Genomic DNA, 13,788 nt, shown 5'->3' on the forward strand with positions numbered 1-13,788 from the left:
CGCTCAAAGCAAACCACAAACAAAGGGAAGATTTACTCCTCTTGTACTTAAGTCGGCATTGTGCATTTTGTATTAAATCCCACCGAAATTTCTGTTTTTCAACCTCAATGTGAAAGTAAAAAAGATAGGGTAAAGATGCAGTAATGCATCGGAATCTAATACTGATCTCCCAGATACGCTCAAAGCAAACCAAAAACAATGAGAGGATTTACTACTCTTGTACTTAAGTCGGCTTTGTCCCTTATCTATTAAATCCAGACGCAATTTCAGTATTTCATCGTCAATGTGAAGGTCCAAGGGATAGAGTAAAGCTGCAGTAGAGCAACGGAATCTAATACTGATCTCCCAGGAAACGCCCAAAGCATACCAGAAACAATGAGAAGATTTACTCTTCTTATACTTAAGATGGCATTGTGCCATTTGAATTAAACCCTTACGCAATTTCTGTGTTTCATCGTCAATGTGAGTATGCAAGGGATAGAGTAGAGCTGCAGTAGTGCATCGGAATCTAATACTGATCACCCAGGAAACGCTCAAAGCAAACAACAAACAATGTGAAGATTTATTCCTCTTGTACTAAAGTCGGCATTGTGACTTTTGTATTAAATCCCTTAGCAATTTCTGTGTTTTATCGACAATGTGAAGGTCCAACGGATACAGTAAAGCTGCAGTAGTGCAACGGAATCTATTACTGATCTCCCAGGAAACGTTCAAAGCAAACCACAACCAATGAGAAGATTTACTCTTCTTGTACTTAAGTTGGCATTGTGCCTTTTAATTTACTCCCAACGCAATATCTGTGTTTCACCGTCAATGTGAAGGTCCAAGGGATAGAGTAAAGCTGCAGTAGTGCATCGGAATGTAATACTGATCTCGCAGGAAACTCTCAAAGCAAACCACTAACAATGAGAAGATTTACTAATCTTTTACCTATGTCTGCATTGTGCCTTTTCTATTAATTACCGAAGCAATTTCTGTGTTTCATCGTCAATGTGAAGGTCCAACAGATAGAGTAAAGCTGCAGTAGTGCATCGGAATCTAATACTGATCTCCCAGGAAACACTCAAAGCTAACCACAAACAATGAGAAGATTTACACTTCTTGCACTTAAGTCGGCATTATGCCTTTTGGTTTAATGCCCGACCCAATTTCTGTGTTTCTTCGTCAATGGGAAGGGCCAAGGGATAGAGTAAAGCTGCAGTGGTGCATCGGAATCTAATACTGATCTCCCAGGAACGCTCAAAGCAAATTAAAAACAATGAGAGGATTTACTCCTTTTGTTTTTAAGTCTTCATTGAGCCTTCTGTATAAAATCCCGACGCAATTTCTGTATTTCATCGTCAATGTGAAGGGCCAAGGGATAGAGTAAAGCTGCAGTAGTGGATCGGAATGTAATACTGTTCACGCAGCAAACGCCCAAAGCAGACCACAAACAATGAGAAGATTAACTCTTCTTGTAGTTAAGTCGGTATCATGCCTTTTGTATCAACTCCCGACTCAATTTCTGTGTTTCATCGTCAATGTGAAGGTCCAAGAGATAGTGTAAAACTGCTGTAGTACATCGGACACTAATACTGATCTCCCAGGAAACGCTCAAAGCAAACCACAAACATTGAGAAGAATTACTTTTCTTGTACATTTCGGCAATGTGCCTTTTGTATTAAATCCCGATGCAATTTCTGTGTTTCTCGTAAATGTGAAGGTCCAACAGATAGAGAAAAGCTGCAGTAGTGCATCGGAATCTAATACTGATCTCCAAGGAAACGCTCAAAGCAAACCACAAACCGTGTGTAGATTTACACTTCTTGTATTTTAGTCGGGATTTAACACAAAAGGCACTTTTGTATTAAATCCCGACGCAATATCTGTGTTTCATCGTCAATGTGAAGGTCCAAGGGATAGAGTAACGCTGCAGTTGTGCATCGGAATCTAATACTGATCTCCCAGGAAACTCTCAAAGCAAACCACAACCAATGAGAAGATTTACTCATCTTGTACCTAATTCGGCATTGTGCTTTTTGTTTTAAATCCGGACGCAATTTCTGTGTTTCAACGTCAATCTGAAGGTCCAAGGGATAGAGTAAAGCTGCAGTAGTGCATCGGAATCTAATACTGACCTCTCAATAAACGCAAAAAGCAAACCACAAATAATGAGAATATTTACTCTCCTTGTACTTAAGTCGGCATTGTGCCTTTTGTAACAAATCCCTACGCAATATCAGTGTTTCATCGCCATTGTGAAGGTATAAGGGATAGAGTAAAGCTGCATTAGTGCATCGGAATCTGATACTGATCACCCAGGAAACGCTCAAAGCAAACCACATTCAATGTGAAGTTTTATTCCTCTTGTACTGAAGTCGGCATTGTTCCTTTTGTCTTAAATCCCGACGCAATTTCTGTATTTCACCATCAATGTGATGGTCCAAAGGGTACAGTAAAGCTGCAGTAGTGCATCGGAAACTAATACTGATCTCCCAGGTAACGCTCAAAGCAAACCACAAACAACGAGAAGATTTACTCTTCTTATACTTAAATCGGCATTGTGCCTTTTGTGTTGAAACCTGACGCAATTTCTGTGTACAAACAATGAGAAGATTTACACTTCTTGTAGTTAAGTTGGCATTATGCCTTTTGTATTAAATCCCGACGCAATTTCTATGTTTCATCGTCAATGTGAATTTCCAATGGATAGAGTAAACCTGCTTTAGTGCATCGGAATCTAATACTGATCTCCCAGGTAACGCTCAAATCAAACCTCAAACAATGAGAAGAATTACTTTTCTTGTACTTTTTGGCATTGTGCCTTTTGTATTACACCCCAATGCAATTTCTGCGTTTCATCGTAAATGTGAAGGTCCAAAAGATAGAGTAAAGCTGCAGTAGTGCATTGATATCTAATACTGGTCTCCCAGGAAACGCTCAAAGCAAACCACAAACAATGAGGAGATTTACACTTGTACTTCAGACGGCATTAGGCGTTTTTTATTAAATTCCGACGCAATATCTGTGATTCATCGTCAATGTGAAGGTCCAAGGGATAGAGTAAAGCTGCCGTAGTGCATCGGAATCTAATACTGATCCCGCAGGGAACTCTAAAGGCAAACCACTGACAATGAGAAGATTTACCCATCTTGTACCCATGCCTGCATTGTGCCTTTTCTATTAATTACCGACGCAATTTCTGTGTTTCATCGTCAATGTGAAGCTCCAACAGATAGAGTAAAGCTGCAGTAGTGCATCGGAAGCTAATACTGATCTCCCAGGAAACTCTCAAAGCAAACCACAAACAATGAGAAGATTTACTCATCTTGGACCTAAGTCGGTATTGTGCCATTTGTATTAAATCCGGACGCAATTTCTGTGTTTCATCGTCAATGTGATGGTCCTAGGGATAGAGTAAAGCTGCAGTAGTGCATCGGAATCTAATACTGATCTCTCAGGAAACGCTCAAAGCAAACCACAAACAATGAGAATATTTACTCTTCTTGTACTTAAGTGGGCATTGTGCCTTTTGTATTATATCCCTACGAAATTTCGGTGTTTCATCGTCAATGTGAACGTCAAAGGGATAAAGTAACGCTGCAGTAATGTATCGTAATCTAATACTGATCTCCCACGAAACGCTCAAAGCAAACCAAAAACAATGAGAAGATTTACTCCTCTTGTACTTAAGTCGGCATTGTACCGTTTGTATTAAATCCCGACGCAATTTATGTGTTTCATCGGCAATGTGAAGGTCCAAGTGATAGAGTAAAGCTGCAGTAGTGCATCGGAATGTAATACTGATCTCCCAGCAATCGCTCAAAGCAAGCCACAAACAATGAGGAGATTTATTCTTCTGGTACTTAAGTGGGCATTATGCCTTTTGTATTAAGTCCCGACACAATTTCTGTGTTTCATCGTCAAAGTGAAGGTCCAGGGGATAGGGTAATGCTGCATTAGTGCAACGGAATCTAATACTGATCGCCCAGGAAACGCTCAAAGCAAACCACAAACAAAGTGAAGTTTTACCCCTCTTGTACTGAAGTCGGCATTGTGCGTTTTGTCTTAAATCCCGACGCAATTTCTGTATTTCATCGTCAATGTGATGGTCCAAGGGATACAGTACAGCTGCAGTAGTGCATCGGAATCTAATACTGATTTCCCAGGAAACGTTCAAAGCAAACCACAAACAATGAGAAGATTCACTATTCTTGTACTTGAGTCGGCATTGTGCATATATTATTTAATCCCGTTGAAATTTCTGTTGTTTGTCGTCAATGTGAAGGTCCGAGGACTAGAGTAAAGCTGCAGTAGTGCATCGGAATCTATTACTGATCTCCCAGGTAACGCTCAAATCAAACCACAAACAATGAGTAGATTTAATTTTCTTGTACTTAAGTCGGCATTGTGCCTTTGGTATTAAACCAAGATCCAATTCCTGTATTTCATCGTAAATGTGAATGTCCAACAGATAGAATAAAGCTGCAGTAGTGCATTGGAATCTAATACTGATCCTCCAGGAAACGCTCAAAGCAAACCACAAACAATGAGGAGATTTACTCTTCTTGTACTTCAGACGGCATTATGCCTCTTTTACTAAATCTCGACGCAATATCTGTGATTCATCGTCAATGTGAAGGTCCAAGGGATAGAGTAAAGCTGCAGTAGTGCTTCGGAATCTATTACTGATCTCGCAGGAAACTCTCAAACCAAACCACTAACAATGAGAAGATTTACTCATCTTGTACCTATGTCTGCATTGTGCCTTTTCTATTAATTACCGACGCAATATCTTTGTTTCAACGTCAATGTGAAGGTCCAACAGATAGAGTAAAGCTGCAGTAGTGCATCGGAATCTAATACTGACCTCTCAATAAACGCAAAAAGCAAACCACAAATAATGAGAATATTTACTCTCCTTGTACTAAAGTCGGCATTGTGCCTTTTGTAACAAATCCCTACGCAATCTCAGTGTTTCATCGCCATTGTGAAGGTATGAGGGATAGAGTAAAGCTGCATTAGTGCATCGGAATCTGATACTGATCACCCAGGAAACGCTCAAAGCAAACCACATTCAATGTGAAGTTTTATTCCTCTTGTACTGAAGTCGGCATTGTTCCTTTTGTCTTAAATCCCGACGCAATTTCTGTATTTCACCATCAATGTGATGGTCCAAAGGGTACAGTAAAGCTGCAGTAGGGCATCGGAAACTAATACTGATCTCCCAGGTAACGCTCAAAGCAAACCACAAACAACGAGAAGATTTACTCTTCTTATACTTAAATCGGCATTGTGCCTTTTGTGTTGAAACCTGACGCAATTTCTGTGTACAAACAATGAGAAGATTTACACTTCTTGTACTTAAGTTGGCATTATGCCTTTTGTATTAAATCCCGACGCAATTTCTATGTTTCATCGTCAATGTGAATTTCCAATGGATAGAGTAAAGCTGCTTTAGTGCATCGGAATCTAATACTGATCTCCCAGGCAACGCTCAAATCAAACCTCAAACAATGAGAAGAATTACTTTTCTTGTACTTTTTGGCATTGTGCCTTTTGTATTACACCCCAATGCAATTTCTGCGTTTCATCGTAAACGTGAAGGTCCAAAAGATAGAGTAAAGCTGCAGTAGTGCATTGATATCTAATACTGGTCTCCCAGGAAACGCTCAAAGCAAACCACAAACAATGAGGAGATTTACACTTGTACTTCAGACGGCATTAGGCGTTTTTTATTAAATTCCGACGCAATATCTGTGATTCATCGTCAATGTGAAGGTCCAAGGGATAGAGTAAAGCTGCTGTAGTGCATCGGAATCTAATACTGATCCCGCAGGGAACTCTAAAGGCAAACCACTGACAATGAGAAGATTTACCCATCTTGTACCCATGCCTGCATTGTGCCTTTTCTATTAATTACCGACGCAATTTCTGTGTTTCATCGTCAATGTGAAGCTCCAACAGATAGAGTAAAGCTGCAGTAGTGCATCGGAAGCTAATACTGATCTCCCAGGAAACTCTCAAAGCAAACCACAAACAATGAGAAGATTTACTCATCTTGGACCTAAGTCGGTATTGTGCCATTTGTATTAAATCCGGACGCAATTTCTGTGTTTCATCGTCAATGTGATGGTCCTAGGGATAGAGTAAAGCTGCAGTAGTGCATCGGAATCTAATACTGATCTCTCAGGAAACGCTCAAAGCAAACCACAAACAATGAGAATATTTACTCTTCTTGTACTTAAGTGGGCATTGTGCCTTTTGTATTATATCCCTACGAAATTTCGGTGTTTCATCGTCAATGTGAACGTCAAAGGGATAAAGTAACGCTGCAGTAATGTATCGTAATCTAATACTGATCTCCCACGAAACGCTCAAAGCAAACCAAAAACAATGAGAAGATTTACTCCTCTTGTACTTAAGTCGGCATTGTACCGTTTGTATTAAATCCCGACGCAATTTATGTGTTTCATCGACAATGTGAAGGTCCAAGTGATAGAGTAAAGCTGCAGTAGTGCATCGGAATGTAATACTGATCTCCCAGCAATCGCTCAAAGCAAACCACAAACAAAGTGAAGTTTTACCCCTCTTGTACTGAAGTCGGCATTGTGCGTTTTGTCTTAAATCCCGACGCAATTTCTGTATTTCATCGTCAATGTGATGGTCCAAGGGATACAGTACAGCTGCAGTAGTGCATCGGAATCTAATACTGATTTCCCAGGAAACGTTCAAAGCAAACCACAAACAATGAGAAGATTCACTATTCTTGTACTTGAGTCGGCATTGTGCATATATTATTTAATCCCGTTGAAATTTCTGTTGTTTGTCGTCAATGTGAAGGTCCAAGGACTAGAGTAAAGCTGCAGTAGTGCATCGGAATCTATTACTGATCTCCCAGGTAACGCTCAAATCAAACCACAAACAATGAGTAGATTTAATTTTCTTGTACTTAAGTCGGCATTGTGCCTTTGGTATTAAACCAAGATCCAATTCCTGTATTTCATCGTAAATGTGAATGTCCAACAGATAGAATAAAGCTGCAGTAGTGCATTGGAATCTAATACTGATCCTCCAGGAAACGCTCAAAGCAAACCACAAAAAATGAGGAGATTTACTCTTCTTGTACTTCAGACGGCATTATGCCTCTTTTATTAAATCTCGACGCAATATCTGTGATTCATCGTCAATGTGAAGGTCCAAGGGATAGAGTAAAGCTGCAGTAGTGCTTCGGAATCTATTACTGATCTCGCAGGAAACTCTCAAACCAAACCACTAACAATGAGAAGATTTACTCATCTTGTACCTATGTCTGCATTGTGCCTTTTCTATTAATTACCGACGCAATATCTGTGTTTCAACGTCAATGTGAAGGTCCAACAGATAGAGTAAAGCTGCAGTAGTGCATCGGAAGCTAATACTGATCTCCCAGGAAACTCTCAAAGCAAACCACAAACAATGAGAGGATTTACACATCTTGTACCTAAGTCGGCATTGTGCATTTTGTATTAAATCTGGACGCAATTTCTGTGTTTCATCGTCAATGTGAAGGTCCAAGGGATAGAGTAAAGCTGCAGTTGTGCATCGGAATCTAATACTGATCAGTCAGGAAACGCTCAAAGCAAACCACAAACAGTGAGCAGATTTACTTTTCTTGTACTTAAGACGGCATTATGCCTTTTGTATTAAGTCCCGACGCAATTTCTGTGTTTCATCGTCAAAATGAAGGTCCAAGGCTTAGAGTAACGTTGCATTAGTGCATCGGAATCTAATACTGATCACCCAGGAAACGCGCAAAGCAAACCACAAACAATGTGAAGTTTTACTCCTCTTGTACTGAAGTCGGCATTGTGCTTTTTGTCTTGAATCCGACGCAATTTCTGTATTTCATTGTCAATGTGATGGTCCAAGGGATGCAGTAAAGCTGCAGTAGTGCATCGGAATCTAATACTGATTTCACAGGAAACGTTCAAAGCAAACCACAAACAATGAGAAGATTCACTCTTCTTGTACTTAAGTCCGCATTCTGCAAATTTTATTTAATCCCGACGAAATTTCTGTGTTTCATCGTCAATGTGAAGGTCCAAGGGATAGGGTAAAGCTGCAGTACTGCATGGGAATCTAATACTGATCTCCCAGGTAACGCTCAAATCAAACCACAAACAATGAGAAGATTTACCTTTCTTGTACTGAAGTCGGCATTGTGCCTTTGGTATTAAATCCCGACGCAATTTCTGTGTTTCATCGTGAATGTGAAGTTCGAAGGGATAGAGTACAGCTGCAGTAGTGCATCGGAATCGAATACTGGTCTCCCAGGAAACGCTTAAAGCAAACCACAAACAATTAGAAGAATGACTCTTCTTGTACTGAAGTCGCCATTGTGGCTTTTGTATTAAATCCCGACGCAATTGCTGTGTTTCATCGTCAATGTGAAAGTCCAAGGGATGGAGTAAAGCTGCAGTAGTGCATCGGAAACTAATACTGATCTCCCAGGTAACGCTCAAAGCAAACCACAAACAACGAGAAGATTTACTCTTCCTATACTTAAATCGGCATTGTCCCTTTTGTATTGAAACCTGACGCAATTTCTGTGTACAAACAATGAGAAGATTTACACTTCTTGTACTTAAGTTGGCATTATGCCTTTTGTATTAAATCCCGACGCAATTTCAATGTTTCATCGTCAATGTGAATTTCCAATGGATAGAGTAAAGCTGCTGTAGTGCATCGGAATCTAATACTGATCTCCCAGGTAACGCTCAAATCAAACCTCAAACAATGAGAAGAATTACTTTTCTTGTACTTTTCGGCATTGTGCCCTTTGTATTACACCCCAATGCAATTTCTGTGTTTCATCGTAAATGTGAAGGTCCAAAAGATAGTGTAAAGCTGCAGTAGTGCATTGATATCTAATACTGGTCTCCCAGGAAACGCTCTAAGCAAACCACAAACAATGAGGAGATTTACACTTCTTGTACTTCAGACGGCATTATGCCTTTTTTATTAAATTCCGACGCAATATCTGTGATTCATCGTCAATGTGAAGGTCCAAGGGATAGAGTAAAGCTGCAGTAGTAAATCGGAATCTAATACTGATCCCGCAGGGAACTCTAAAAGCAAACCACTGACAATGAGAAGATTTACTCATCTTGTACCCATGCCTGCATTGTCCCTTTTCTATTAATTACCGACGCAATTTCTGTGTTTCATCGTCAATGTGAAGCTCCAACAGGTAGAGTAAAGCTGCAGTAGTGCATCGGAAGGTAATACTGATCTCCCAGGAAACTCTCAAAGCAAACCACAAACAATGAGAAGATTTACTCATCTTGTACCTAAGTCGGTATTGTGCCATTTGTATTAAATCCGGACGCAATTTCTGTGTTTCATCGTCAATGTGAAGGTCCTAGGGATAGAGCAAAACTGCAGTAGTGCATCGGAATCTAATACTGATCTCTCAGGGAACGCTCAAAGCAAACCACAAACAATGAGAATATTTACTCTTCTTGTACTTAAGTCGGCATTGTGCCTTTTGTATTATATTCCGACGAAATTTCTGAGTTTCATCGTCAATGTGAACGTCAATGGGATAAAGTAACGCTGCTGTAATGTATCGGAATCTAATACTGATCTCCCAGGACACGCTCAAAGCAAACCAAAAACAATGAGAAGATTTACTCCTCTTGTACTTAAGTCGGCATTGTACCGTTTGTATTAAATCCCGACGCAATTTCTGTGTCTCATCGTCAATGTGAAGGTCCAAGGGGTCTAGTAAAGCTGCAGTATTGCATCGGAATCTAATACTGATCTCCCAGGAAACACACAAAGCAAACCACAAACAATGAGAAGCTATACTCTCTTTGTACTTAAGTCGGCATTGTGCCTTATGTATTAAATACCAACACAAATTCTGTTTTTCATCGTCAATGTGATCGTCATAGGTATAGGGTAGTGCTGCAGTAGTGCATCGGAATCTAATACTGATCTCCCAGGAAACGCTCAAAGCAAACCAAAAAAAATGAGGAGGTTTACTCTTCATGTACGTAAGTCGGCATTGTGCCTTTTGTATTAAATCCCGATGCAACATATGTGTGTTCCATTGTCAATGTGAAGGTCCAAGGGATTGAGTAAAACTGCAGTAGTGCATCGGAATCTAATACTGAACTCCCAGGATACGCTCAAAGCAAACCACTAACATAAGAAGATCCCCTCTTCTTGTACTTAAGTCGGTATATTGCCTTTTGTTTTAAATCCCGTCGCAATTTCTGTGTTTCATCGTCAACGTGAAGGTCCAAGGGACAGAGAAAAGCTGCAGTAGTGCATCGGAATCTAATACTGAACTCCCAGGATACGCTCAAAGCAAACCACTAACATAAGAAGATCCCCTCTTCTTGTACTTAAATCGGTATTGTGCCTTTTGTTTTAAATCCCGTCGCAATTTTTGTGTTTCATCGTCAATGTGAAGGTCCAAGGGACAGAGAAAAGCTGCAGTAGTGCATCGGTATCTAATACTGATCTAACAGAAAACGCTCAAAGCAAACGACAAACAATGAGAAGATTTACTCTTCTTGTACTTATGTCGGCATTGTGCCTTTTGTAATAAGTCCCGACGCAAATTCAGTGTTTCATCGTCAATGTGAAGGTCCAGCGGATAGAGTAACGCTGCATTAGTGCAACGGAATCTAATACTGATCGCCCAGGAAACGCTCAAAGCAAACCACAAACAATGTGAAGTCTTACCCCTCTTGTACTGTAGTCGGCATTGTGCCTTTTGTCTTAAATCCCGACGCAATTTCTGTATTTCATCGTCAATGTGATGGTCCAAGGGATACAGTACAGCTGCAGTAGTGCATCGGAATCTAATACTGATTTCCCAGGAAACGTTCAAAGCAAACCACAAACAATGAGAAGTTTCACTCTTCTTGTACTTAAGTCGGCATTGTGCTTATTTTATTTAATCCCGACGAAATTACTGTGTTTCATCGTCAATGTGAAGATCCAAGGGATAGAGTAAACCTGCAGTAGTGCATCGGAATCTAATACTGATCTCCCAGGTATCGCTCAAATCAAACCACAAACAATGAGAAGATTTACTTTTCTTGTACTTAAGTCGGCATTATGCCTTTTGTATTAAACCCCTATGCAATTTCTGTGTACAAACAATAAGAAGATTTACACTTCTTGTACTTAAGTTGAAATTATGCCTTTATTATTAAATCCCGACGCAATTTCTATGTTTCATCGTCAATGTGAATTTCCAGTGGGTAGAGTAAGGCTGCAGTAGTGCATCGGAATCTAATACTGATATCCCAGGAAACGCTCAAAGCAAACCACAAACAATGAGAAGATTTACCCTTATTGTACATAAGTCGGCATTGTGAATTTTGTATTAAATCGAGACTCAATTTTAGTGTTCCATCTTCAATTTGAAGGTACAAGGGGTTGAGTAATGCTGCAGTAGTGCATCGAAATGTAATACTGATCTCCCAGGAAACGCTCAAAGCAAAACACAAACAATGAGAAAATTTACTCTTCTTGTACTTACGTCGGCACTGTGCCTTTTGTGATAAATCCCGACGCAATGTCTGTGTTTCATCGTCAATGTGAACGTCAAAGGGACGTAGTAAAGCTGCAGTAGTGCATCGAAATCTAATACTGATCTCCCAGGAAACACTCAAAGCAAACCATAAACAATGACAGGATTTACTCTTCTTGTACTTAAGTCGGCATTGTGCCAATTTGTATTACATCCCGACGCAATTTCTGTGTTTCATCATCTATGTGAAGGTCCATGGGATAGAGTAAAGCTGCAGTAGTGCTTCGGAAACTAATACTTATCTCCCTGGAAACGTTCAAGGCAAACCACAAACAATGAGGAGATTTACTCTCCTCGTACTTAAGTCGGCACTGTGCCTTTTGTTATATATCACGACGCAATTTCTGTGTGTCATCGTCAATGTGAATATCCAAGGGATAGTGTAAAGCTGCAGTAGAGCATCGGAATATAATACAGGTCTTCCAGGAAACGCTCAAATCAAACCACAGACAATGAGAAGATATACACTTATTGTACTTAAGTCGGCATTATGCTTTTTGTATTATATCCCGACGCAATTTCTGTGTTTCATCGTCAATGTGAAGGTCCAAGGGATAGAGTAAAGCTGCAGTAGTGTATCGGAAACTAATACTGATCTCCCATGAAACACTCAAAGCAAACCATAAACAATGAGAAGATTTACTCTTCTTGTACTTAAGGCGGCATTGTGCCTTTTGTATTAAATCACGACGCAATTTCTGTGTTTCATCGTCAGTGTGAAAGTCAAGGGATAGAGTAAATCTGCAGTAGTGCATCGGAATCTAATACTGATCTCCCATGAAACGCTCAATGCAAACCAAAAACAGTGATAAGATTTACTCTTCTTGTACTTAAGTCGGCATTGTGAATTTTGTATTTAATACCGACGCAATTTCTGTGTTTCATCATCGATGTGAAGGTTCCAGAGATAGAGTACAGCTGCAGTAGTGCATCGGAATCTAATACTGATCCCCAGGAAACGCTCAAAGGAAACCACAATCAATGAGAAAATTTACTCTTCTTGTACTTAAGTCGGCATTGTGCCTTTTGTATTAAATCCCGATGCAATTTCTGTGTTTCATCGTCAATGTGAAGGTCCAAGGGGTAGAGTAAAGCTGCAGTAGTGCATCGGAATCTAATACTGATCTCGCAGGAACTCCTCAAAGCTAACCATAAACATTTAGAAAATTTACTCTACTTGTACTTAAGTCGGCATTGTGCCTTTTGTATTAAATCCCGACGCAATTTCTGTGTCTCATCGTCAATGTGAAGGTCCAAGGGGTCTAGTAAAGCTGCAGTATTGCATCGGAATCTAATACTGATCTCCCAGGAAACACACAAAGCAAACCACAAACAATGAGAAGCTATACTCTCTTTGTACTTAAGTCGGCATTGTGCCTTATGTATTAAATACCAACACAAGTTCTGTTTTTCATCGTCAATGTGATCGTCAAAGGTATAGGGTAGTGCTGCAGTAGTGCATCGGAATCTAATTCTGATCTCCCAGGAGACACTCAAAGCAAACCACAAACAATGAGAAGAAATACTATTCTTGTACTTAAGTCGACATTGTGCCTTTTGTATTAAATCCCGACGCAATATCTGTGTTTCATCGTCAGTGTGATCGTAAAGGTAGTGCTGCAGTAGTGCATCGGAATCTAATTCTGATCTCCCAGGAGACACTCAAAGCAAACCACAAACAATGAGAAGAAATACTCTTCTTGTACTTAAGTCGACATTGTGCCTTTTGTATTAAATCCCGACGCAATATCTGTGTTTCATTGTCAATGTGATTGTAAAGGGATAGAGTAAAGATGCAGTAGTGCATCGGAATCTAATACTGATCTCCCAGGAAACGCTCAAAGCAAACCAAAAAAAATGAGGAGGTTTACTCTTCATGTACGTAAGTCGGCATTGTGCCTTTTGTATTAAATCCCGATGCAACATATGTGCGTTCCATTGTCAATGTGAAGGTCCAAGGGATTGAGTAAAGCTGCAGTAGTGCATCGGAATCTAATACTGAACTCCCAGGATACGCTCAAAGCAAACCACTAACATAAGAAGATGCCCTCTTCTTGTACTTAAGTCGGTACTGTGCCTTTTGTTTTAAATCCCGTCGCAATTTCTGTGTTTCATCGTCAATGTGAAGGTCCAAGGGAAAGAGAAAAGCTGCAGTAGTGCATCGGAATCTAATACCGAACTCCCAGGATACGCTCAAAGCAAACCACTAACATAAG

The sequence above is a fragment of the Schistocerca piceifrons genome, chromosome X (genome assembly GCF_021461385.2).
Source record: "Schistocerca piceifrons isolate TAMUIC-IGC-003096 chromosome X, iqSchPice1.1, whole genome shotgun sequence".
Classification (NCBI taxonomy): domain Eukaryota; kingdom Metazoa; phylum Arthropoda; class Insecta; order Orthoptera; family Acrididae; genus Schistocerca; species Schistocerca piceifrons.